Genomic DNA, 22,506 nt, shown 5'->3' on the forward strand with positions numbered 1-22,506 from the left:
CGATCAGCTGTTAAAGTGTGTATATATATATATATATATATATATATATATATATATATATCAGATCATCACTTATAAATAGCTTTGACAGCCATATATGGAACCTTTCCAAAGACAGAAACCCCCTCCATAAATCAAGTAATTAGTAGCTGTCTCAATGGGATGCCTACTAACCAGTCTGATTTCAGTCAAATCAATTTTGTTGGCTTCCTCTGGTCTAACCAATCACCCTGGTTTACTGAGGACCAAGGGTTTCCTGAACAAAGTGATTTCTGTACTAAATCGGGAGAGTCTTGGGTAAAATGGGATGAGTTGCTCTCTGTCTTCATGCAAATCAGTAGAAGATATGCCTGTTATGGGCTGTGTTGTGTCATCCCAAAATTCACGTGTTGAATTTCTAAACCCAGTAACTCAGAATGTGACTATATTTGGAGACAGGATCTTTAAAGAGATAATTAAATTAAAATGAAGTCATTAGAGTCATTGGCCGATATCCTTAGAAGGGGAGATTAGAACACAGACATGCTGAGGAACCCACGTGAAAAGATAGGGAGGAGACGACTACCCACAAGCCAAGGAGAGAAGCCTCAGAAGGAATCAACCCAGCAGACACCTTGTCTGCAGACTCACAGCCTCCACAATCATGAGAAAAATTAATTCCTATTGTTTAAGCCATGTAGCCTATGGTATGTTGAGGTGGCAGCCCTACCAAACTAATACGCTCTCTAACAGTTATGATCAGTTTTGGTTTAGTGCATTTCAGCTGATGATGAGAACTGAATTTCCTCTTCCTTAGAGCTTTTCTTCTCTTCATTCTTCCTCCTCACTTCTCACACAGGAAGACTTCCTTCATCTAGCTCAGTGACGGCGAACCTTTTGAGCTCGGCGTGTCAGCATTTTGAAAAACCCTAACTTAACTCTGGTGCCGTGTCACATATAGAAATTTTTTGATATTTGCAACCATAGTAAAACAAAGACTTATATTTTTGATATTTATTTTATATATTTAAATGCCATTTAACAAAGAAAAATCAACCAAAAAAAATGAGTTTGCGTGTCACCTCTGACACGCGTGTCATAGGTTTGCCATCACTGGACTAGACTGTGACGACCACACATCCCACTTCTCTTTTCTTCTGGCACCTTGCTCCTTTACTAATAATTCTCCTTCTCTTATTAATTCAATCAATTCATTATCTCTTTCACCACCCTTTCAAACTTCCTTTACACCTGGCATTCCATTACTGTTAGCCAAATAAATGAAGAATCACATCAGCTTCTCTTCCTCCCTTCTCACTCAGAACTTTCTGTGAGATTCTTTGGAATTGGCTGCCTTTCCTTTTCCATTTCACATTCATTTGTCAGCCCCCTGCAATCTGGTTTTGACTCTTACCGTTATATTGAAGCTACTCCCAAAATGCAACCTAGGACCACAGCCACTGCTATCAGTGCCATTTTGAAAATGAAGAGTTTCCTTTTCTTCCAGACAGAGTGACTTCTTTCCTTGGCTGCACAACCATCCCCTGCAGCTATGGTTGGGATTTCATAATTCCCTAATTCAACTGTCTCTTCTCATCTGCACCTTTTAGGAACCGTTTGCCATATTTGGCACCATCAAACACACTCTAGCATCTCAAATTCTCTTCTCTGATTTTCCAAGCCTTCCTCCTGCCTTTGATGGTACCTCAGGAGCCTTTAAGCATCTCTCCCGCAACACACACACACACACACACACACACACACACACACACACAGACACACACACACAGAGACACACACAGACACACACGCGCAGACACACACACAGACAGACACACACGCATACACACACACACAGAGACAGACACACACACGCAGACACACACACAGACAGACACACACAGAGAGACACACACACGCAGACACACACACAGAGACACACACACGCGCGCGCAGACACACACAGACACACACACAGACACACACGCGCAGACACACACACACACACGCAGACACCCACACACAGACACACACGCATACACACACACAGACACACACGCAGACACACACAGACACACACGCATACACACACACACACAGAGACAGACACACACACGCAGACACACACACAGAGACACACACAGAGACAGGCACACATAGACACACACACACACACACACACACACACCAATCCCAGAAATAAAGTTGATCTGTCCTTGGTCCTCTTCTCTTCCAAACCATGGTCACTAATGTTTTAGAAATATCCTCATGACAACTACCACATCTTTGCAGTTCTCTCTCAATTTAGATCTCCAGGTTTAAGTCTCTCTGAGCATCAAGCTTGAATTTCAAATTGAACATGAGCCATTTCATCTCATTGAGTCTGCCATACTTCATATGTCAAAAGGTGAATATATCATATGCCCACGGATTTTTTCTCAGTTACGATGTTATCATTCTAAAAAAACATCATCGATTAGAAAACTCAGAGCTAGTTATCTCTTACCCTTACTCTCACTCAGTCTGCGTATATAAACTGTAAACATGTCCTATTGACTCTTTCTTACCTGAGTGGTTTATTTATTTAGGATATATTTTGCTATAAAATGTTTTGTTTTGCTTAGTTATATTGTTGGTAAATTCCAAGACAATTATTGTCTAGACACAGCAAAAGAATATTATTTTGTGATTTCCATTAAGAGGAAAACAATGGATACTCCATTCTTTCTTTACTGCTTCCAAGTAAAGGATAAATTCCAGGACTTTCATACCTTCCACAAACCACAACTTCTCTCTAAGCACCTGCATTTTAGCCTCCTGCATGTAGGTGTCAAGTTGACTTAGGTCAAATCCTGGTTCTCCCATCCCCTCTCCTTCTTCCTGAATGTCCCCATGTATGGGATATGCTTTTATGGCCAATTCTTTGGTGAAACAATATGTATTTCCCGCTTTCCATCAGGCCCTTAGTTTACATTTGTTTAAAAAAAGAACAATTGGTCTTTTTGAACATTTTTTTATTTATGGGACATATTTCAAGTGTTATGAATGTGCTTTAAAGGGGTGATATTAGAGAAAAAAATGTTGGCTGATGAGTGTCTGAACAAAAAAAGGTCTAGATTTTTTTTTACATTAATAATTACAACATACAACTCCACTTACTAAGTCTTTTTGTTATAAATCATTTTAAACCCAGACATCATGTATTTAATTTTCACTACCCCTTATCTGTCATTTTCTTTCTTCTGATCATTTGCCATTATATCATATTTACCATTTCAACGTCCACAAAACTCTATCTTCTCCATCATGTTTTTCCTTAGAGAAACAACAGTCTTAGTAATAATAAGCAACATAAATGTGAGTTTCCTGAGCATCTGGCACCTTGGTCAGTACTTCATGCACATTATCTCATTTGACCCTTACAATTCCACTATGAAGTGGGCATAGTTAGCATCCTATTTTACATATGAGGAAAAGAAGGCCAGCACAGTTATGTCCCTTGTCCAGGGTCACACAGCTATGTAGGGCTGCTGTAACAGAATAACAGACTCTGGCTTATGAATAACAGAACAGCAGTGAACTCTTTTATGTGAAGGGCACAGTCAGGCACTGGCTTCAAATCTGACAGTAACACTTAATTACACAATCTGAAAGCCTAACCAGCAGCCATAATGCAAGCACTGTGGTCTCTCTCCCTACTTATGCCTTAGCATTTGGTTAAACCTCCATGAAGGCATGCTGCCCAGTACTAGAATTACATGCCTCCTTTGTGTTTTGTGAACTCTTTGAAGACAGGGATGGTAGGGCATAAATATTCATTGGAACTGATAGAAAAGATGCTAGTATCTACCAGTATAAGACCAGTGATGTCTGATCTCAGTTGTTCATTTCCAAAGGAATAAAGTTCTGGATTCTCTGAGTAATCTTAAGAAGAACATGATTACTTTGTCCTCTTCTGTTGGTTTTACTATTGCTGCTATGATCCATTCCACAGATCGCTTTTGTCCTGGATATTATATAAGGGGTCATTCTTTCTGGCTTTGATCTTATGAATAGAGATTACATCTTTTCTTTTGTAACTATTTATACAGGCTAAACTGAGTGTTCCCTCAATAAAAACTGCTAACGGCAAGCAGGAGACAAAATATGACAAGCACTTTATAATGGGGGTGTAATGCAATACTCTACTATTAGCAAGGAGAGATGCTACAAGGATGAGTGTGTATCTCAGTGGTCAACTGTGCAAGCATTTATGTCCCTTAAAGCTATGAGGAAATTAATTTCAAGTTTTTTTCTTAGAATAACTTTTACATTTGTATAGACCTTTTAAATTCTTTCTCTCATTTGCCTCAACTTTGTGAGATAGGATTGTTATAATGTAACATATATACATCATACAACATATATGTTGTTAATAATATATGCATATATAATTCCTTAATCTGCTAACTTGGGCTGCTATAACAAAATACCACAGACCTGGAGGCTTATAAACAACAGAAATTGATTTCTCACTGTTCTGGAATCTGAAAGTCTGAGATCAGGTGCCAGAATGGTCTGGTGAGAGCCCTCTTCCAGGTTACAGACTTTTCATTGTATCCTCATATGGTAGAGGGAAGTGCTGGCTCTCTTAAGTCTCTTTTATAAGGGTACTAATCCCAATTATGAGGGCTCAGCCTTCATGAAATAATCACCTCCCCAAAACCCTGTTTCCTAATACCATCACATTAGGGAGTAGGAATTCAGTATATTAATTTGGGGGGGGGGGATGCAAACACTTAGACCACAGTAATACAAAATATAAAGTGTAAAACATTATTTAAAGCTATTATATAGCTTATAATACAAGTTATAATGTTATGCTTATTTGATAGGCAAAGAAAAACTAAATTCATACAGAGCACTACATAGGGACCAATCAGAAATGAAGAGTACAATATCTGCAATAAAGATAACACTGGGAGGAATAAACATTAGATTGGTTGAAGCAGTGGATCAGACCAGTGATTTGGAAGAAAAGGTAGAAAAATCACACCAAATCAGAGCAGCAAAAAGAAAAAATTATTTGAAAACATGAGGATAGTTTAAGGGAAGTTTGGGAGAACATGAAGCATAACAACATCTGAATTATAGGGGTTCCAGGAGGAGAAGAGAGAGCAATGGAATGAGAACATATTTGAAGATCTAATGACTAAAAACTTTCCTTACTTGGCAAAGGAAAAAAAAAACAACACACAAGTGGAGGAAGTACAGAGATTCCCAAATACAACGGACACAAAGAAGCCCACACCAAGACACATCATAATTAAAATTGCGAAGGTAAAGACAAAGAGAGAACCTTAAAAGCAGCAAGAGAATCACAGTTAATTACCTACAAGGGAGCTCCCATAAGACTGTCAGCTGATTCCTCAACAGAAACATTTCAGGCCAAAGGGGATTCACATGAAATAGTCAATGTGATAAAAAGCAAGAACCTATAACCAAGACTACTTTACCCAGCAAGGCTATCATTTAAAATTGAAGGAGAAATAAAGAGCTTCCCAGACAAGAAAAAGCTATAGAAGTTTGTTACCACCATATCAGTATTAAAAGAAATGTTAAAAGGCTTACTGGAAGAAGAAGAAAAAGAAGGAGGAGGAGGAGGAGGAGGAGGAGGAGGAGGAGGAGGAGGAGGAGGAGGAGGAGGAGGAGGAGGAAGGAGAAGGAGAAGGAAGGAGAAGGAGAAGGAGAAGGAGAAGGAGAAGGAGAAGGAGAAGGAGAAGGAGAAGGAGAAGGAGAAGGAGAAGGAGAAGGAGAGGAGGAGGAGGAAGAAGAAGAAGAAAAACAGAAGCTAAAAGAATAAAATGGCAATAAATATGTACCTATCAATAATCACTTTAAGAATAAATGGCTTAAATGCCCCAATCAAACGACATGGGATAGCTGAATGGATAAGAAAGCAAGACCATATATAGGGTGTCCAAAAAATGTATATACACGCTTTGAATAATTATAAAGGCAGTATTTATTAAAATACATTTTATTTTCATTTAGCAACTATCATCTGTTAAAGTGTATATATACATTTGGGGGGGGGGGCACCCTGTGTATGCTGTCTACAAAAGACTCATTTCAAAATGAAAGATGCACACAGACTTCTGTTTTCAAAATGAAAACTTTTGTTTTCATTTCAAAATGAAAGATGCAAACAATAAAGTGATGGAAAAAGATATTTCATGCTAATGGAAAGGAAAAAATACTGCGGTAGCAATACTTATATCTGACAAAACAGACACTAAAACAAAGGCTATAATAACAGACAAAGACAGACACTACATAATGATATAAGGAGCAATCCAACAAGAGGATATAGCCCCTATAAACATTTATGCATCCAACATAGGAAAGGCTAAATATATAAAGCAAATCTTAATGGGCATAAAAGGAGAGATTGACAGTAATACAGTCATAGTAGGGCATATTAACACCTGATTGATATCAATTGATAGATTTCCCAGAGAGAAAATCAAAGAGGAAACAGTGGCCTTAAATGGCAGATTAGATCAGATGGATTTAATTGATATCTTCAGAGCATTTCACCCCAAAGCACAGGATATACATCTTTTCAAGTGCATAGACTACACAAAACAAGTCGCAATAAATCCCTAGGATAGACCACATGTTAGGACACAAAATAAGTCTCAATAAACTTAAGAAGACTGATCTCATATCAAGCATTTTCTCTGACCATAATGCTATGAAACTAGGAATTAATCACAAGAGGAAAAACCCTGAAAAACACACAAAGACATGGAGGCTAAATAACATGTTACTAAACAATGAGTGGGTAAATAATGAGATTAAGGAAGAAATCAAAAGATACCTTGAAACAAATGAAAATGAGAACATAACAACCCAAAATCTATGGGACACAGGAAAAGCTGGCCTAAGAGGGAAATTCATAGCATTACAGGTCTATTCAAGAAACAAGGAAAATCTCAAATAAACAATCTAGGTTTACACCTAAAGGAACAGAATAGGAAACAACAAACAAAGCCCAAAGTGAGTATAAGGAAGGAAATAATAAAGATGAGAGAAGAAATAAACAAAATAGAGTAAAAAAATACAAAAGATCAATGAAACCAAGAACTGTTTTTTTAAAAAGATAAACAAGATTGACAAACCTTAATGAAACTCATCAATAAAAATAGAGAGAGACCCAAAGAAATAAAATAAGAAATGAAAGAGCTGAAGTAACAACTGACTTCCCAGAAATACAAAGGACTGTAAGAAAATATCATGAACAATTATATGCCACCAAATTAGAAAATCTGGAAGAAATGGATAAATTCCTAGAAACATGCAATCTTCCAAAACAGAATCAGAAAGAATCAGAGATTCTGAATAGACAGATTAGAGCTACTAAAATGGGAGCAGTAATGAAAAAAACTGCAAATAAACAAAAATCCTAGACCAGATATCTTCACAGGTGAATTCTACCAAATATTAAAAGAAGAACTAACACCTATTCTTCTTAAACTATTCCAAAAAAATCAAGAGGAGAAAAGACTTCAAATCTTATTTTATGAGGCTAGCATTATCCTAATTTCAAAAACAGATAAAGACACTACAAAGAAAGAAAACTATAGAATAATATCACTGATGAATATAGATGCTAAAGTCCTCAACAAAATATTAGCAAACTGGACTCAGCAATATAAAAAGTTCATACACCATGATCAAGTGGGTTTTATTCTAGGGATGCAAGGTTGGTACAATATCTGCAAATCAATAAATGTGATACACCACATAAACAAAATGAAGGATAAAAGCCACATGATCATATCAATAGATGGAGAAAAAGCATTTAACAAAATCAAGCACCCATTTATGATATTTATGATATTTATGATAAAAATTCTTAGCAAGGTGGGAATAGAGAGAACATACCTCCACATAATAAAGGCCATATATTACAAACCCACAGCTAATATCATACTCAATGGTCAAAAACTAAAAGCATTTCCCTTAAGATCAGGACCAAGACAGGGATGTTCACCAATCTTATTTAACACTAGAGATCTGGTGCATGAAAATTCGTGCACTAGGAGGGCGGGGGAGTTCCTCAGTTCAGCCTGCGCCCTCTCACAGTCCGGGACCCCTTGGGGGATGTCCACCTGAAGGCTTATTCCCCAGGGGATCTGGCCTAAGCTGGCAGTCAGACATCCCTCTGGCAGCCCAGGAGCCCTCGGGTGATGTCCAACTGCCAGCTTAGGCCCACTCCCAATGGGAGTTGGACATCCATTAGCGCTGTTGAGGAGGCAGGAGAGGCTCCTGCCACCACTGCTGCGCTTGCAGCCATCAGCCTGGCTTGTGACTGAGCAGGGCTCCTCCTGTGGGAGGCACTGACCACCAGGGGGCAGCTGCTGCATTAAGTGTCTGCCCCCTGGTGGTCAGTGCACATCATAGCAACCAGTCGTTCCCCCATTAGGGTGAATTTGCATATTACCCTTTTATTATATAGGATAGGATTAGGGTCAACTTGCATATTACCCTTTTATTATATAGGACTAGAGGCCCGGTGCACAAAATTTTGTGCACTCAGCGGGGTGAGGGGGGTCCCTCAGCCCAGCCTGTGCCCTCTCGCAGTCTGGGACCCCTCAGGGTATGACCACCTGCTGGCTTAGGCCCGCTCTCCAGGGGATTGAGCCTAAGATGGCAATCAGACATCCCTCTGGCAGCCCGGCAGCCCTTGGGGGATGTCCACTTGCCAGAGGGAGCAGGCCTAAACTGCAGTCGGACATCCTTAGCGCTGCTGAGGAGGCAGGAGACGCTCCCACCACCACCGCTGTACTGGCAGCCATCAGCCTGGTTTGTGGCTGAGCAGAACTCCTCCCATGTGAGAGCACCCTGACCATCAGGGGGCAGCTCCTGCATTGAGCGTCTGCACCCTGGTGGTCAGTGTGTGTCATAGTGACCAGTCATTCCCAGTCCTTCTGCTGTTAGGGTCAGTTTGCATATTACCCTGTTACTATATAGGATAGAGGCCTGGTGCACAGGTGGGGGCTGGCTGGTTTGCCCTGAAGGGTGTCCCGGATCAGGGTGGGGGTCCCGCTTGGGTGCCTAGCCAGCCTGGATGAGGGGATGATGGCTGTTTGCAGCTGGTCACACCCCCTTCAGGGTGGGGGTCCCCACTGGGGTGCCTGGCCAGTCTGGGTGAGGGGCTGAGGGCCATTTTTAGGCTGGCGGGTGACTGAAACTCCCAACCTCTCCTTCTTTTCTTTTTTTTTTTTATTCTGGGATTTATTTACCTTCTATAGCTGTCACTGGAGCTGAGAGCAGCTTTAGCTTTGAGGCTCAGCTCCAGCTCTGAGACCTCGGTTTGTTTGGCTTCTATAATTGAAACACTGTTGCAACTCCAGCTCTGAGGCCCGGCTGGCTGAAAGCAGGTTTCTGGGGTTTGTTTAGCTTCTATAATTGCAACATTGTTTCTTAGAGTGCAGCTCAGAGGCCAGCAGTGGCAGGCGGGGAACCTTGGCTTCCTCCATCACTGGAGCAAGCAAGCCTCCTGTTCGCTTCAGCTGCCTGGCTGCCGGCTGCCATCTTGGTTGGCAGTTAATTTGCATATCGCCCCAATTAGCCAACGGGAAGTATGTCGGAGGTACAGTAATTACCATGTTTGTCTATTATTAGATAGGATAGTACTGAAAGTCCTAGCCACAGAATCAGACAAAGAGAAGAAATAAAAGGCATTCTGATTAGAAAGGAACAAAAACTGTCATTATTTGCTGATGACATAATATTGTATATAGAGAACCCTAAAGATTCCACCAAAAAAACTATTAGAACTGATAAGTGAATTCAGTAAAATAGCAGGATACAAAATAAATAGTCAGAAATCAGTTTCATTTTTATACACCAATCATGAACTATCAGAAAGGGAAACTAAGAACACAGTCCTAGTCGCAGTTACTTCAAAAAGAATAAAATACCTAGGAACAAATTTAACAAATTTAATATAAAATATCTGTACTCAGAAAACTATAAGAAACTGAAGAAAAAAATTGAAGAAGATGCAAGTAGGGGAGAAAGTATATACCATGTTTATGGATAGGAAGAATTAACATCACTAAAATGTCCATATTACCCAAAGCAATCTATGGATTCAACACAATTCCTATCAAGATACCAATGGTGTTATTTCACAGAACTGGAACAAATTTATTCCAAAAATTTATATGTACACACAAAAGATTCAGAATAGCATCAACAATCTTGAGAAAGAAATGCAAATTTGGATAAATCATGCTACCTGATATCAAGCTATACTACAAGGCCCTAGTAATCAAAACAGCATGGTACTGACATAAAAACTGAGCCATAGATCAATGAAACAGAATAAAGAGCCCAGAAACAAACCCAAGCCTTTGTAGTCAATTAATATTTGACACAGGAGGCAAAAACATACAAAGGGGTACATTTAGTCTGTTTAATAACTGGTGTTGGTATTATCAGACAGATACATAGAAAAAAATTGAAACTAGACCACTTTCTTACACCATACACAAGAATAAACTCAAAATAGATTAAAGACTTAAATGTTAGACTCAAAATTATAAAAAATCCTAGAAAACATAGTAAAATCTCAGACATTTCTCGTAGCAATATTTTTTCTGATATTTCTCCTAGGTCAAAGGGAAAAAAAGAAAACAAACAAAATGGGACTACATAAAACTAAAAAGTTTTTGCACAGCAAAGGAAACCATCAACAAAATGAAAAACAACCAACTGAATGGCAGGACATATTCACCAATGATAGATCTGATAAGGGTTTAATATGCAAAATTTATAAAGAACTTATACAACTGAACACCAGGATGACAAACAACCCAATTAAAAAATGGGCCAAAAACCTGAAGAGACACTTCTCCAAAGAGGACATACAGATGGCCAATAGACATATGAAAAGATGCTCAATGTCACTAATCATCAGAGAAATGCAAATTAAACTACAATGACATATCATCTCACACCTGTCAGAATGGCTATCATCAATAATCAACAAACAACAAATGTTGGTTAGGCTGTGGAGGAAAGGGAACTCTCATGCACTGTTGGTAGGAGTGCAGACTGATGCAACCACTGTGGAAAGCAGTATGGAGTTACCTCAAAAAATTAAAAATTTTGGGAATTTATCCCCAAAAACCCAAAATACTAATTCAAAAAAATATATGCACCCCTGTGTTCACTGCAGCATTATTTACAATAGCCAAGATTTGGAAGCAGCCTGTGTCCATGAGTAGATTAGTAGATCAAGAAGCTGTGGTACATTTACACGATAGAATAGTACTGTCTATAAAAAAGAAGGAAATCTTGCCTGGCCGGCTGGTGTGACTTAGTGGTTGAGTGTCGACCTATATCCCAGGTCACAGTTTGATTCCTGGTCCAGGCATATGCTCAAGTTTTGGGCTAGGTCCCCAGTAGGGGTGGTTGCAGGAGGCAGCTGATCAATGTTTCTCTTTCATCATTGCTGTTCTATCTCTCTCTCTCCATCTCCCCTCCTCTCTGAAATCAATTAAAAAAATTTGTTTTTCAGAAGGAACTCTTACCCTTTGCAATAGCATGGATGGACCTGGTGGTGGTGGGGGTGGTGGCGGGGGCATTATGCTAAGTGAAATAAGCCAGTCAGAGAAAGACAAGTACCATGTGATTTCACTCATATGTGGAATCTAATAAACAAAATGAACTAAAAAGCAAAATAGAGACAGAGCCATAGATAGAGAGCAGGATGACAGTGTGTCTGGGGGTGCTATTGGGTAGGGAGATGGAAGTATGGAGTAAAAAAGAAAAAAGGAGAGGAAATTCAGGGACCCTCACAGCAGTGTGGTGATTGCTGGTGGCGGGGGGAGTTTGAGGAGGGGACAAGGGTGATAGATGGCGATGACAGGAGATTTGACTAAAGTGGTGAACATTACAATACAGGGTACAGATGATGGGTTTTAGAATTGTGCACCTGAAACCTGTATAATTTTGTTAACCAGTTTTACCCAGTAAGTTCTTTAAAAAGAAAAGAAAAAGAAAAGAAATTGAAGTTACACAGCTAAAAGCCCAGGAACACCAGGGATTGCTGGAGCCACCAAAAGCTAGGAAGAGACAAGAAAGGACTCTTGCCTAGAGACTTCGGAGGGAGCATGGCTATGCTGACATCTTGATTTCTGACTTCTGGTCTCCAGAACTGTGAGAGAATAAATTCCCATTGTTTAAGCCACCCAGTTTGTGGTAGTTTTTTAAGGGACCCTTAGGAAACTAAACACACCTACCTAACACCTGGTCCTCAATTTTAAGTCCATTCTATGGAATAATTTTGAATTTGAATTCTTTTCAATGATTAGCCCTCTTTAATTATTGTCCCCCAAATGTCTATGCATTCTTTCCGCAAAGGACTACTCACTCCCCCATCCCTGGATGAGGAGTGTGAATGTTCATAAAGAAATAAAACCGCTCCCCTAATACTTTGTTGTTTACACTCATGTCAATAGCAAAAATCATTTTATATAAAGTATATATTAACCTACTTAAATATAGTACTGGCACATTTCCTAACAATGTCCCATACACAATAACAAAGGATTTCTAAAGAACATTGTCTTCAGTCTTTATAAATCATCTGAGATCCAGCTGTTCAAACAGCCCTTGGAAGTTAAATCAAATCCCTTGAAAGTAGATTGTTGTTTGGTCCCTAGGTCACTGCGGAGACGCACCGCAGATCCAATCAAATGTCTCTACTCCTCTGCCAAACACTCCACCAAGAAGATTCTTATAACGTTGGGAAGGGATAGGGGCAGGGAAGGGAGGTGGCATAAAAGGAATATGGCGAAACTATTAGGGGAAATCCAATGCCACAGCAACATTGCCTGGTGATTGCATGATTCCTGTTAAAGCGGCAGATGTCACTGATCTCAGTAGTGAGATAATGAACTTTAAAGTATCAGCTCAAGGTATTCCCAGCCCGAGTCTAGTACAGAGCCTGGCACGTATAAACGCTCAAATCGCGTGGCTGGCGGACACTGGGAGACCTGTCTGCAGGTTTTAGTAGTGCTCTTTCCAGAAAGCAAAAAACATGAAAACAATAACAACATAAAACAGAAAAACTCTCTTCTGCGGATTGAATATTTCCTTATGAGCTGTGGACCAAAACCATTGCTACCACCATCGCTGTACCTCTATCCACAGTAATTCTCATAAAGGCCTTAACAATGCCCTACGAGAGTTCGACGTAAGCCATAACCAGGAGTTAAGACCTCACCAAAACCCAGTAGATGTTCACACTTCCCTGGACACAAGTCAGATATGATACAGACATTCCAGTGTCATCTGTGAAGATCTGGGTGCAACTGAGACAATTTAAAGGGAACACGGAGATGCGATTGATGTTTCTACACGACATGCCTGGCGCCAGGCCGAGCCAACATCCCCTCCCCAGGGGCCCCGGACCGCCCGACCGCCGCCTCCGCGCAGCCCGCAACCCGGGACGACCTGGCCCCGCGGGCGCTTCAGGGGGCGTCCCCGTCCGCTCCTGCCCCCGGGGCTCCGGGAGCGCCGCCCGGGACACGGGGCTCCGCGGGGCCCCCTGGCGTCCCGGCCGCCGTCCGCGCGCTCCCCGGCCTCCTCCCCGCAGCGCCCGGGGGTAGCGGAGCCCAGCTGGGCGCGGGGCCCGGGGCGCAGGGCGCCCCCGAAGCGCGGGCTTTCCCCACCCCCGGCGGCGACCCCACCTCCCGCCCCCGCGGCGTGCGCGCGTGTGTCCGTCCGTCTGTCTGCTCTCTCGACGTCAGTGGGAATTTCCAGCCAGGAAGTGAGAGAGTGAGCAAGAGAGAAAGGCAGAGAAGTGCGCCGCGGGCCGGGGCAGGAAGAGGAGGTTTCGCCACCGGAGCGCCCGGCGGCGCGCTGACAGCTTCCCCTGCCCGGCCCGGCCTCGCGCCTCTCGCCGCCGCCGCCCTCGGCTCGCGCCCGGCCCCGCTCCGCGCCCCGCGCCCCGCGCCGCCCAGGCCAGAGCCGCCGCGGCCGGGAAGGCGGCGCCGCCGCGGCCCGGCCACCGCGCGCCCCGCGCCTCCCTCCGCCCGCGCTGCGACATGGCGCGGCGCTGACCGGCCCCGCGAGACCGCGCGCCGCCGTCTTCCCGGCCCCGAGCCGCCCGCACCCGGCCCCGCTCCGGCCCCGCCGCCGCCGCCTTCCCGGCCCCAGGCCCGCGCCGCCCGGAGGGGAGCCCCAGGCGCGGGGAGGCCGCGCGCAGCCGCGCCACCAGGGTAAGCAGATTCGGGCGAGAGTGGCCCCGCCGGGACCTGCGCCCCGAGTCCCGCCACCTTCCGCCCCGCACCCCACGGCCCCGCGGACTTCCTCGTTCCCGCGCTAACTGCTGGGCAGCACCGTGGGAGGAGGTTGACAGGAGTGGAGAGGCGCTTGGCATGGGCGACCGGGGCCAGGCTCATCCGGACGCGGCGGGGCGGGCGACCGAGGCCGCGGCTGCCCAGCTGTCCTTTCTCTTCACCTCCCTCCGCCGGGCGGGAGCGGGACCCGGAGGGCAACTCGCGCAAACTTTTTTTCCAGTTCCCACCCCCACCCCTGCCGGGGGACGGCCTGGGGGTTGGGGTGCGCGGGGGCTCCGAGGAGAGTGGGGATGGTGGTTGGTGCAGTGCTGAACCAGATTTCGCCTAAGGGCGTTCCATGAAATGAAAGCAGAAGTGCAGGCAGTCCCCAGGGCTGGGGAAGCCCTCCCCAGCTCCCCCAAATGGAAAGGGACAGTCTTATTCCTTCGTCTCCTACTTCGAAAAAAAGCCCCCCAATCCCACCCCCTGCACCCCCTCCCCCCCTACACACACACACACACCCAGGACATAATAGATTCACCGAGTATAGGTCCTGTACATTCACTTTCAAAAGAAGGAGGGCTTGATACTGATCCTACAGGGCCTGGCATTTAAGAGGGAAAAGAAATTACCTACTTAGAGTACTTTTTAGACGCTCTGGTTATGTAAAACCCTTGAGCCACGGGCACCATGTATTGTGCATGACCCCTACCACGAAATGATCGAAACAAAGCCTTGCCTCAATGCACGTTTTCTCGTGGTCTTCAAAAACAAATGCCGGTGGGGATGTTTGCCCTGAGTTATGGGTCTATCCTGAAACCTAAGTGGGACTTAATGATACAGGATCTGACTGTCAAGATTTGAGATGTTTTCATGGACTTGTTAAGTAGGGTTTTTCCACATTGCAGCTTATTAAATAGGTATATTTAACTTAAGGGTTTTGTTAGGAAGCCCATGATCTAAGAAAATGACTGATATTACTGAAACACTTAATAGCTCGGGCATACAAATGTCCTGCTACAAACTGGTGATCTTTGGTAAACACTTAAAAACTTGGGATCCAGATGTTTTCAGTGCTTATTTTTCTAGCAAAATACCTTCATTGAATGTTCTTTAGTACTTTAAGTTGCACTAATGTTTGTTCAGACTTCAAAAAAGGACACTTGGTTAACAGAAAGCCCTTCCTTGCTGTATGTTGTTTTCTTGATTTCAGTATTGTGCTTTCTAGAGGCCAACCCTTTTACTCTGGTATGCGCTCAGTAAATGATGCAAATGATTTAAAGCAAACTAGTTTTGGGGGCTTATGAACGTGAGGAGCCAGGAAATAAAAAGATTTGTGTCTTGGAGCCTTTTGCATTTATTATGTAATTAAGTGGGTAAAGTGAGAAAAACAAATGGAATCTCCTGAAATTCTTCATCCCTGTTGATAGGCCTGCAGCTCCTCAATTTGCTCTGGGGCTTGTTTATATAAAATATCTTCCTGGGCCACAGCCCACTGGACAGACGTGAACACCAGGGGAGACTTCTGGTGTGTAGATTGGACCTGTTCGCAAGACTTTTTAAAGAAGAAACGATCATCTGCTTAGGGGTTGGTGGCGATTTGAACATTTAAATTTTGTAATTTCGGTTTTAGCTTATGTTCTGCAGTTGGCATTCACGCGGGTTGTCTAAATGCCCCTGTTTTTCAAGCCCAGTTAGTAAACAGTGGAGTATACATACCAAAATAGTTGTTCCCCTTTGTAAGCACTGCTTTGATCTTTGTACTTCCTTCTTCTACCTCTTCGACAAGAGCCTCTGTGATGACGGAGTTGCAGTTGGTAAAGGCTCAGTTAGTCTGGAATGGGCAGAACTTCAGATTTAGTTGATCCTCATATTTATCTTGTCACATTCCTTGGAACAAATTGAAGCTAGTTTGAGAAACTCATATTTACTCAGGCTGTTTTCACTCCTGCTTTTCGACTTCCAGAGAATGGACAGTAAGTTAACTCGACTTTCGGGGACTCTCAAGTTCATAAGCTCATTGTGGTAGACAGGAGGTGTAGATACGGAATGGGAGGTTGTAGGAATCTGGGACTCTCGTTCAATCAGCAAGACCTTCTCACCTAATTTATGAGAGGTCCCCCCCCCCCCTTCAGAAGAGGTGAAAGTTCTGGCTTCTGGGGGAAGTGGTTACTTTATAACCTTCAATTAGTTTGAACTTGGGAGAAGAAAGAACAGTAGTTGACATTTTAAAACAATACATTAAAAAAATAATGTCTGAGTTTCCATATGGATTTTTGATAGTCAAATATCATCTGTTTTCTTCTTCAGATCTTATTGGTAAATGCCCTGTTCTGAGCATAGAGATGACTGCAGTAGGAAGTGTTTCTGGAAATGCAGGTAGTTTAACCAAGAGAGTAAATATTGAGATCATGCCCTTCTACAGGTTGGTCATGAATCACATTAGCAGGAGTTGCTCAGAATCAATGGCTACACAGAATTCCTCATTAGTTTACCTTACTTAGTAGGAAAGTTGTATTGTTTGCTTGATTGGTTTTCTGTTTATAATATGAATCCTATAAGGTGGCATGATTATTATATGTTATAAGAAGAGAAGAAAGAAGAGAAGGAAGCATAGAATTTAGTGCTGGAGGGTACTTTTAAGTCTTCTGTGTCTACATGTATGATTAGAGTTAATTGACAACTACTTTCTGGGTGACCAGTAAACCACACAGCCAGTTTACCCTGCTTTCTGGAAGTTAATCTCATTTGCACTATAAATACTGAACTCACTATAGTGTTCTTAGAGGTGAGCGGATAAATCCTCAGAAGCATATATACCCCTTTGAGCTGACCCTGCCACTCCGTAGGAGACCCTGAGGGTTTGAAGAACTAGAGGCAATCAGCCTCAGAGAGGAATGTTTGGATTTGTGGCAGGGTCCTGGCTCCTTGACTGTGCAAGTGTGTGTGTGTGTGTGTGTGTGTGTGTGTGTGTGTAATAAAAAAAGATTAATAATTGAAACCAGCTAATTTGGTAGAGTTAATAGTTGGAGTACATAACCAAGACACTTATCTTTGTGATAGTTCACTAATGAGTGTCCAGGGCCTCACTGTTAGATTTTTTTTTAAAGTAGTAGTATTTTTTTCATAATGAAATTGCTTTATGCCTTTGGTTTCTGCTGTGTTAAAGAAGGTATTCCTGAGTGCATATTAACAAATTACCTTTAATATTTTCAAATGTGATTGATAAACCTACCCTTGAAGATCAGCTAATGGTTTAGAAAATAAATTGTGAAATAAAATCTTATTGCTGCACTATGAATAATTTAAAGCCAACAGCTTTACACAAAGTATGTAATATAAGGTGTGATTTCTTAAAGATTATAAGAATCCTCAAGAGTATAAATGATGGTTGAAAAGATTTGTTTTATTTAGAGTATTAATAATATATTTTAAACTTTAAAAAGAAATCATTAATCATTCTCTTCTCATATTTTCTGTAGTAATTATTAGATTTAATTATCAGTAAAACAAGTTTTATCTGCTTTAATTTGTTGCCTGCTTTGAAATTAGAATAAGGAAATGGGTGGTTTAATTCCCCAATTACAAATTGGCTTATTTTCATTTACATTTTACCATGAGGCCAAAAATCTTATAACCAGCTTTATTATGATTTGTACTTTTAACAGATATTAATAAATTTAAACTATCCATAGATTCCATTTCTTTAAATTATGAAACAATTCTGATTGAGCTTTAAAGAAGACTGTAAAGAGTCTATATAACTTATTCTTTAAGAGCCCAAATATGAAAAAAATAATAAAAAGGAGAGGAAAAAGAGCTACCTGAGAGAATAAAAATCCTGTAGTTCCAGTTTTAAAAAGATCACATCTATACTGACAAATATCTGACACTGAACATTGTGCTTGTTGGTACACACTGAGCAATCAGTAACTATTTGTTGAATGAAGGAATGACATAAGTTTAGATTTGTTTGTTTAAAAAGGGGCAACTGTTTTCTGCAAGGAACAAGAATTATACCACTTTGCCTTGCCTTCTGAGAAGAAAGAAGCCAAAAACTAGTTCTTACTTCCTAGATATTCTTTTCTTATTTAAAGGACACTTGAAGTTTACTAGAACAACTAATTTATTCAGAAGGACCCAGGGCCTTCCAAAAGGGAAGCATTTTATTCTGAAAGAGGAGTTTATGAACTGGAAAAAAATGGCTTTTAGTTTCAAAGTTTTAAAGGCACTTATCAAACAAGGTAATAAAGTAATTGAGATGGTAAAAGGTGCTTGTACAAGTTTAAAAAAAAAAGTAACTTTTTTGACTAGGCTAGAATTCCTCTGAGCTCCATTGAAATTGTACTTTCAATACTAGTATCTCCAGGAAAGGAAACAATGTAACAAGCACTGCCTTGTAATCCAAAGATTGTTAAAGCTATCTAAATTAATCAAAATGTAAACACAAATATGCATTAAAAACTTATCACATATAAACACTGGGGTAGGAGGGGAGTTATTAGCTGGAAACCTCGGGAACTAGCAGACAGCAAGATTTACTGTACTTTCCACTTTTGTACTTTAATGATTTTGTGACTGTAAAACCTGTGCCTCATCATACCAGTTTTTGGTTTTTTAAGTTATTTCTCAGTTGTAGCATTTTCAGAAAATTGTCCTTGAAACTCTGACTCTGTCTATTCTGTGTGGACACAGTGTATGAAATGAAATATACCATCCAGACTAGAACAGAGCACAGTGCCAACACCCTCCATCCTGGTGTCGTGCCCCCAGGGAGCGTAAGAACCATTTCATGGAAAACTGCCAACTTCAGTCCACTTTGCTTTGCTGCCCACCTCATTCTGGTTCTGACCCTGGCCTCTCTTCCAATCACTGCTAAACCTACAGTCACGTTTTAAAAGTTAATTTTAAAAACTGTTTATAAATACATGAATGTATAATGATTTTTGTTGTTGTCAACAAACTGCGGAAGAAACTAAATGTTTACTTACATAACAACTACACTGTAAAGATGTCATTATTAAAAAGTACTTTGAAAGTGAATGACAGCAGTGCTTGTTAAAGCAATAAAATACTCCAAATATTCCGACGGTAGCTTCCCGATGAGAAGAGCCCAGGGAATAATAAATTTTGCTGTGTTATGGTACATAATCAGTGCAGTCGACAGCCTCTGGGTGGCATGAAGAGAAGTGTAAACAAACACCCAAAGTTAGAACATTGTCCTAACCTTTACCATAATAGCCATACATTTTATAGTGGAAAATAAAGCTATTGGATTTTTCTTAGATTTTAGACTTTTGATATATGAGGCTCAAAATATAAAACTGCATAAAGTTAAGCACACCTTTTAATTAACATTTAAAATGTAATTTGATTTCTGTACTGAATTTTGTTTGTCAAAATAGCAATTATTTTAAAGTTTTTATTACTGTTTATCATTTGGATTAAATATATTATAGTATATTTCAATATCAGGGCATTGAAATATACTATAATATGTTTATCCTCATTACCTCCAAAAATCCCAATATATATCAAGCATGAAAGTAAAAAGTTAAAAGTTATGACAGACTTCCTTATCAAACTACTTATCTATTGTTTCTGTGCCCAAACCTGCAATCCATTTAAATAGTGAAAATAAATTACTTAATTGTCTTAGAAAATATGCCTTCCAAGACAAGAATATTAGGAATGGAGGGAATGACTATTTTGTAAGTGTTTTAATATGAAATCTTGACTCATGTCTTATTGATATTTGAAGAACTTCCTTGTCTGCCAGTTCTTAACTTAGGTATAAGTTTATTTTCCAGGATTTAACCATTTATTGGTGTTTGATCATTAAGACTTGATGTATACACTTGTGTCTTTTTCTTTTAAATGTAGGTAGGTGTGGTGGTGAGGTCAAAGGTAAAGAGTTCCTTACAATTTACGGCATCTAATGTAATGCTGTCTATATAATACAAACACCTGTATGACTTATGCAATTAAAATGGAGATGTGAAAGGGTGGGAAGAGTATGGTTGGCTGTTCATATAGAGGAAATTCAAAGTAGAAAAGAAGAAACATGAAAAAGGTAAAGAATATAAATTAAACATGTATTATAGTTCTTTTGGATTTTAGGAAAGTACTTAAGGGAATACACAAAACCACTGGTTTATTTAAAATTAAAACTGAATATAAAATATCTGGGAAGTAGAAAAGATTAGTTTTCCGAAATGTGCTCACATAATTTCAAGCCAACCAAGACGGTATGGGAAAATACTCTATGTTGGAGATGGATTAAAATGAGCCAAAAATATAGCAAGTCCTATACTATGTTCTTTTAGTTCATTTATTTTTCATGCTAATATATAGTAATGTATATAAGTTAAGTGTTATGTGTGTGTGTGTGTTTCAAACCTATGAGTCTTGAAAAATTTGGCCAAAACAAAAGATAATGAAAGCACAGATAAAAGTTTAGGGGGAAAGTTCTCTATAAAATTGGATCTTGAACTTTACTATTGACTCGAATGTGAAAAGGAAAATAATCAGTGAATCAGAATTCAGAGAAAAGGGTAAATTCTGTATATCATGGATGAGAATGGGAGGATCATAATGAAAGAAGCAGAGATTGCCCTTGAAAAAAAAGTTTGTACAGACATTTCACTGTGAATTATCCTATTTTTAATTAATTGAAAACAATGGTCATTTCCCCCACATTCTGAGAACACTTTAGAAGTGGTTAAGCAAACCTCAGAAGACCTGGGAAATTGAAATCAGAATCATGGTATGTGACAACAATTAAGTATACTTCCTTGCTCTCATGCAAATCATAACATTCATTTCAAATAATATCTTTGTTTTCTCTCCATGTGTTTACCCAATTTCCTGTTTTAGACATTTAACTGAATTTAACAACCACACCTTAGAATATTTTAGTATTTCCTAACTATTTTAAAACATTACCTTATTGGTCATTTACCCTGAAGTTCTTTGTCATGATGGGCAGGGAAAGTATTCCTTTTCTCTTGGAAAGTCTATTAGAATAGTCCATGCTGTTTAAAGAGGTAGTTTAATTCTATGTTGAAATAAATGGATGATTGGGGGGGAGGGGGCAGTTGTGCTATGCTTATTGAAGGAGCCCAGTCATTTAGGGCAAGCCACAGAAAACGATACTTCTATTGCTGAGGCACTTACCTGTCACATACATTTCCCCATCAGTATGCCAATGTCCAATTAATCATCCCCACACCAAGGTGGTCCCCCCACACACTAGGGGATGCAGTCGTTAGCCACTGTGGTCCATTCAGTAGGTTTACCACGCCAGAAATCTGGGAACCTGTTCTTCATGCAGACTCACTTATCTCCTCCAGTCAAGCCCCAAGTTCTATCAACTCAGCCGCCTCCCCATCTCCAGAATTCATTTCTTCCTCATTGAATTTCTAGTTCTGTTTTTGCACTGTCTCCTAATACATTATCTCCTACTTCTATTCCATCCTTTATTCCAGCATAAGGGTCAAATTTCTAAAGTGCCAAGTCTGATCATGTCAGGATCTTTATATTTCTGAAATGGTTCTTCGTTACCTTCACAAGCTGATTGCTGCACACCTCACCTCCCACCCTTGCTCCTCGCCCATCCCCCTCCTTCTCATACTATCCACATCAATTTTCAGTTCCTTGTCCACCATGTTTTCTCACTTTGAATGCCTCTGCATATGCGCTTCTTTCTTAGCCATAGTGCTAACTGCACAATCTTCAGGCGTGGTTCAGGCATCACTCTTGCTCTCTCCTCTATTCATTCTCCCTGCCCGACCCTTAACGAATTGTGTGCCCCCCATCCATGTTCTCTTGACTTCTTATGCAATCCAGACAGAAAATATGTTCAAGGGCAGGGACTTTGTCTTAGTTTTTATTTGCACAGTCTATTGATATTTTGTCTATTTACATATTCATTTCAGCAAACGTACGGGGTGCTGTGCAAATCAAAAGTTAAAAAAAAAAGGGAGAGTTGGATTAAATGAGTATCTACCTCCAAAAATTGTTTCTTTGATATAATAGTGTTATTTGGAAGATTTCAGATTTTCTTACCATATTGAGGTAGATAGATCAACTTAAGAAAAATGCATGTGAGAAATTACAAAGACAATTTTTGATTACCAGTGTGATAAATATAAGGAACTCTTGGTGCACCAGGCCTCTGGTGTAA

General features: G+C 40.7%; 1 protein-coding gene across 6 annotated transcripts in view; it reads left to right on the plus strand.

Moving 5' to 3' along the window:
* Positions 1-14,181: 14,181 nt before the first annotated feature.
* Positions 14,182-22,506, plus strand: part of NFKB1 (nuclear factor kappa B subunit 1) — a 133,661-nt gene continuing 125,336 nt past the window's right edge. For 4 of the 6 annotated variants that reach the window (XR_004972901.1, XR_004972905.1, XR_004972906.1 and 1 more), the window contains exon 1: positions 14,182-14,261. The gene's annotated coding sequence lies outside the window, so the exon portion shown is untranslated. The remainder of the gene's footprint in view (positions 14,262-22,506) is intronic. The other 2 variants (XM_036340880.1, XM_036340870.1) reach the window with 1 other exon arrangement.

This window comes from Myotis myotis, unplaced genomic scaffold (assembly GCF_014108235.1).
Source record: "Myotis myotis isolate mMyoMyo1 unplaced genomic scaffold, mMyoMyo1.p scaffold_m19_p_1, whole genome shotgun sequence".
Taxonomy (NCBI): Eukaryota; Metazoa; Chordata; class Mammalia; order Chiroptera; family Vespertilionidae; genus Myotis; species Myotis myotis.